Below are 6,214 nucleotides of genomic sequence, written 5' to 3'. Positions count from 1 at the left end.
AAAATCACACGTTGAATGTTCCTGAATGCACTTAAGGCAAACTATTTCTACTCTTACACATTTCAAGTAGATTCACATTTACACAGCTTCAACAGAGCTGTGATTAAAATGATAAATTCACATGAAGCAGAAAGTCCTTTCCACCGAATTAGACAAAAGAAATCCAACAGGCGGCTATCATCCCCCTGCCTTTTAATGGAGCTTTGCAAAAAGGCTTTCTCCTCCACTTCATACGAGGCTCCTCCAGTTTCCCAGACACCAACTGGCTGACGTATCACACTTGATTTGTACCAGGGCAGGGGAAATCAGAGTGCATTAACACTGCATGTAGAAGGCACTAACCGAATGATCCCAGCATTATGCGGCCTCTGGCCTGGCCTATCTACGTAGTTTGATGCATAATTTGAGCATTAATGTAATTTACATTTTAACACAGTCCCAAAAGTAAACTGATTAGTTGATAGTTATCCACTAATGTGCCAAGAGGACCCACATGTCACTTGCATGCAGGGGGAGGGACAGGATTACACATGACAAGGTTGGCCTTGCAGGAAAACAGACAAAGAGACAAAAGCCTGCCAGAACCAGAGACACACACAAACACACAAACAGAAATCTTGTGAGGTGAATGGTGGTCGTTCAGGTTTGCTAGTGTAGCATTTCTGTCTAGCAGGATCAATCTTTCTTTTTTATTTTCAAGGATGTTTAAACCGATCATACCAATATGGAGGAGAATTTAGCAATAGATCTGAAGGACATAACAATAGGTTTTTAGTTGTGTTTGCAGTCTTTTGAAACATCGGCAGATTAATGTTTGTGCAAAGTTTGAAGTCTGCCTGCCAGATATCGTATTAATCTAAAACTCTAATTTTAAAACCTATTAAAAGTATATCTGGGCCATCAGATGTCTTTTATCTCTGTTCCCTCTTTATCATGGGACAAATTAGTGCTCCTATAGATGACAGAAGTGTTTTTTGTTTAAAAGTGCAACAGAGTTGAAGTCCCATGATGCATCGCTCCCAGCGGTTACATCTGCTCCATTCTTTCATCTTTCTCCATTGTCAGGTGGGAGCTGTCACATTAGGAGGAGAATCGTGGCTTCTTCCCACCCCCAAGTACCCCCTTTTTTTCCCCATTCCAGCAGTTGGCAGGGTGGCAGGCCCATACAAAGGAGCGTGCACCAGGAGCACAGAGGGGAGCACCGTTAGAGGAAAAACAGTTTGGGAATTAAGGTCATTAATTTTCCACTTTCAAGGGCTGCCACACAGACGGAGATAAAGTCAGCATAAATATTCCGCCGAAGTTTCTCCTGTTTTTCTCCTCTCCCCATTTTCATCGGCAGCCCATTTATCTACATGCTGTCAATTAGAGGCAAAAGCAAAGAACTAATTAGGAACTGTGCAATTTTAATTAGCTGTTTTGATAATTAAACTAATTGGTTCCCTTGTGTTTCTGCAATGTGTGCTGAGAACTTTTTTGATATCTGGGCAGCAGATTTCCCATCCGCTGGTTAATTAGTCACTTTTGCATTAAAAAGGAGCCTTCCTTAATAGCCTTAATTTGCAGTTGAAAAGAGAATCTACCATCAATAATTTGTGTAATTGGTAACCGTTTGATTGTAATTTAGAGGCACGGCCGGACAGCTCGGCATGTCTAATTCCTAATGACTAGGATTAAAGTTGGATTAACTGTTTGGGAAAGGGATTCACTCTCTCCTCTTCCCTATCCACCAAATGACACCTTGTCTGCAGTTGTTGGTCATGAAATTCAAATTGACTTAGTGAACAGTAGTGCCTATCCCCATTACCTTCTATATGGTGAGCCTGTCAGGATATATCAAAAAGATTCCAATAATTCATATTTTCCACTCACTGCCTGAGGAGCTCCACCAGGAAGAGAATAAAAATGGTTACATTTTATTGTGTGATGTGTTAAACCCCTGCTATCAAACCCATTTGTGTACTACAATGTGGGGGAAACATGGCTGAGATCAGCCACTAGGAGGAGCACAACCATAAATCTCTGAGAAAGCAAGTAAAGGAGGTCTCACTGTTCACTGAAACATCATTCAAGTGCCAGCAAATACTTTTTCCCCTCTCTGAGCATCAAATTGAATATTAAGCAGTCTGCACATTCACACACGCCAACTGAATGTCTCTAAATAAATAGCAGGCATAACGTCTAGGCAAAATGCTTGCATTGCTATGAATTGTTTGTCCTTTTCTACAGGAGCAGAAACACCCTGGGTAATCACACTGATGTTCACAGGTGTTAGCTTAATGCAAGAATGCATTTGAATATTGCCAGAAGCAGGAAATTCTGGTCTGAAAGCATATCATTCAGCAACTCACCTATCAGGCACCATCTCTATACTTTCACTACACAGAGCCCTGTCAGTAGTCTGATTAAAAAGCACCATTCATCCCACTTAGCCAGAATACAATTAAGGGACATGGCTTTAAAAGCCCAGCCCCGGAGCCTCTCCCCATCCCACATAAAAGGAGCACTCTCCACTGAGCCTTGCCTGTAAATATCATGTTTGATATGAGGTTTTAATCTGCTTAGCCATTCTGAACTATAGAATGGGCTCATCCTCTCTGTGAAACCCCCGTCCAATGGCTGTGTGCCTGAGGACGAAAAGGAACACAACACTAGTGTGCTATCTGATTAGGTGGGGTTAATTACAGAGCACTGTTTTGTAGTGGCTGCATTTGAGAGCCGCCCATAAATAGATGGGCATGGCTAATGCATGCTCAGAAATGAATTTTAATTAACTGTGAATCAGAGAGGCCCACTCAGGGGCTTGTTTCTAGTATGTAGTGACCCCACTGTTGGATGTGGAGTAGGAAGGGGTCTCCACCCAAGACACTGTGAGAGGGGCTGATGAGTAACCATGGCCTACATGAGCCACAGATCACAGACACACAAAATGTTGTATCCTTACACAGAGGTTATACCGGTAATTAATATTGATGAAAAGTTGATTTAGAGTTGCAACCTGATCAAGGAGGAATTGGACTCATTGTCTCTCCAGCTATAACTCATCCAATCAAAGTTGTTCTGATACCAATACTAGTGCTGTTACGATTCGATACAAGGTCTTCTACAACTTGAGTTGTTTCAATACAGATAATAAGTTCTTCCATTATTGACACTGGAGTTGTTTTCTTTAACCGATACCACAGATGATACTGATAGTAATACTAGGGTTATTCTATCACCAATAGTAGTATGATGCCAGTCAGTGCAGTCAAACACAAACATCTGTTCGCTTCTCTAAATCAACTGTTTGAAGTAAATTAGTAACAGTGAGGTGAGAAAATTTTCCGTAATCTGTTTTTTTTTTTGTTTTAACCAATATTGTATACCTTTTAAAACACATTAGTATTTGGTATTGTCAAAGACCTAAGTCTAAGTACTGGAGTTGGTATTGGGAGGGGAAAAGGGTATCTGAACATCTGTAAGCAATTCCTGGATCTGTATTGGACTCTGATACTTATACTGCAGTATCTGTGAGAATGCTAGTCAATGCAACAATCCAATGCTAGAACCGATAAGCCCCCAAAAAGTAAATGATTTGAGGTTAACAGTGTGACAGTAACAAATAAACAACAATGTAGTACATGCAGCACAGTGTAATGTTGTTCATTTAAAACGGGCAAAATGTCAGCAACCAGTATGTTTCAATCAATATGATAATATGATGTTGTTGTTTTTTAATCACATTTGTAAGGGTACTTGGTATTGAAACATATCCATCTAGTTCAAGTAATGATCAAATATCAGTCACCTTTTTTTTAGATGTGTTTTGGGGCTTTTGCTGTTATGTATTATAGATAGTACAGTGAATAGAGTAGGAAATCAAAAGAGAGTGTGGGGAATGACATGCAGGAAAGGAGCCACAGGTCAAACTTGAAACCGGGCCGCACACTCTGAGCATTGTAACCTGTACATGGGACGCTACCTTACTGCTAGGCCATCAGCACCCAATATCAGTGACCTTTAATACACACGACTCCGTTACATGATTTGTGGAACATGTAGGCTTCAAAACCTGGCCTACTATAGGCAATTAAGGGAACTCCATTGGCCATTACCCCACGATCACACACCATTTTGGCCCCCTCTCTGGAAGTCTTGATATTGTATTTTTTCACATTCAAATGTCAAAATGGCTATTTGAAGTGCAGCTCCAACGTTACCAAACCATCATTTCTTTCTTTTCTTTTTCGGTTTTCTGTGTGATTGGTTTAATTATGTGTCACTCACTTTGCTAGAGGTCAGCAAACATACATTCTCGGTCATAAGTCATCAATCTATGCGACCGTGGTGATGAAAAGTCAAGCATGTCAGCCAGGAAGCTGGACAGAGAGGGATCAGCCCATTGATTTCAGGGCCAACCCAATCTCACCACAGCACGCTGCCCTGAGAACTGAAATTACCCCTATGGGCTATGTACAGTGAGCTTTATACCTTAGGTTTGTGGTGCATGATCACATTAGAGGGACCTATAAAAAAGGTTATTTCAAATGCACTGCAGGATGTGATTAAGAAATAGGAGAGCATGCTTAGTACATATTCTACAATGAAAAACAGTGCAATGTGGTTACACTAAAAATAAAGCATGGCAACATGGATGTGATATGTGTTACTTACAAATTCTACCTCTATTCCAGTTTATAGAAATGTAGTTCTTTACAAATTGTGATTCACCTGAATAACTGTTGTCCTGTGTAGATCTAATCTTGAAATTTACGTTTTGTTGTCTGTAGGGTAAAGCAGAGGAAACTCTGTTTATTCCTAATCTGTATGTTTTATTTACTATAGACATCTTTTGCTATTTTCATGGCCCAAGTGTTTAACCACAATGCTAGCAAACACAAGAAAACATGTTCATACCTACAAGTCGAATAAACAATTAAATGGCAACCACCTAGCTAGTTAATTAATTATCAATATTTGATAATAATATAATTCAAGCCCACAATGCCGGTCAAATGTTGTTTGCTGTAATGTAGCTGGGGCTGTATAGCTCTGGATAATGGCTACTGCAGTACTGCCATAACGCTCCACCCTGATGTAAACCAGCACAGTGGAAAGATGACATCTCGTAGTGCAGAGCGGTTTGGCAATAATTTGATGTAGAAAATGGAGTCTAAGTTGTAGGCTGTGTCTGGTTAAACTGGCATATAACCAGTTGATGTGTAAACAGCAAAGGCAGTGGACATGCAGGGAGGATCTAAAGCAGGCCGTGCTAGCACTGTTAACGTCAGCCCAACTTAAAAGAGCAATTTGACAAAATGTACCCATGTTTAGCTGTGATCCTTTGTTTAGCTGTGCTGGATGAATTGTGCACTATATTGAATGTTGTCTAAATGTTTTCTTAGACTAGTCTAGTATTTTATGTTTTATTTTATGTTTAATCTGCAGGGAAATAAGTTGCTATAGGAACACCTAGTCCAAGTAAGCTACAGTGTTTTGTTCCCCAGAAATGACCCGATCAACATCTATTCATTATTCTGCCAATACAAGTGCTTTCATAATTGGGCCGCAGGCTCGGTTACCAATATCTTAGTTAATTTGATAACAGACCGTCTCTTAAAAGACACCAGTTTTAACTCAATCTTCAAGAAGTTTAGCCTACTGTAAAGATGCCCTTAATCATTTTTTCAATGATTATTAATTCAATAATTTATCCTTATAATCATTTGATTACAGAGCAGCTAATGATAATGAGCTTAGAGCAGGGTTGTAATATCTGGTGCAAAAAGTAACAGAAGGCAAGGACAGACTGAGCGTGCTCACACCACAGACAGCCTGCTGGCTGCTGACGAACCAGCATCATTGTAGCTATACTCCACTCCACTCTCCTAAATGGCTAATCTTTGTTGGATCTCACCCTTAATTGGTTAACAGTCTCCGCAGGGCAAGTGAAAGTGGTGCTATTTAAGGCTCCACCATGAAACAGTAACACTTTCATCTTGGCAATAACAGGCAACAATTATATTACCAGATTCGAAACTGAACCTTCTATCTACCCACTAATCAAAAACGCAGCCCATCTGTTGTGCTGTCTTTTTAAAAACAACGCTTTATCTGCAGCCTGTATGATAACTATGTCTGGACACCAATTAAATGCTAAATAGACCAGAATTAGATGGTATTTCTATTAAAATCTGCAGAGAAAAAAAGTCAGGAAATCTAAAAACATTAA

This window comes from Labrus bergylta, chromosome 3, assembly GCF_963930695.1.
Source record: "Labrus bergylta chromosome 3, fLabBer1.1, whole genome shotgun sequence".
NCBI classification, from domain to species: Eukaryota; Metazoa; Chordata; class Actinopteri; order Labriformes; family Labridae; genus Labrus; species Labrus bergylta.
Note: the sequence above shows the minus strand (reverse complement) of the source record.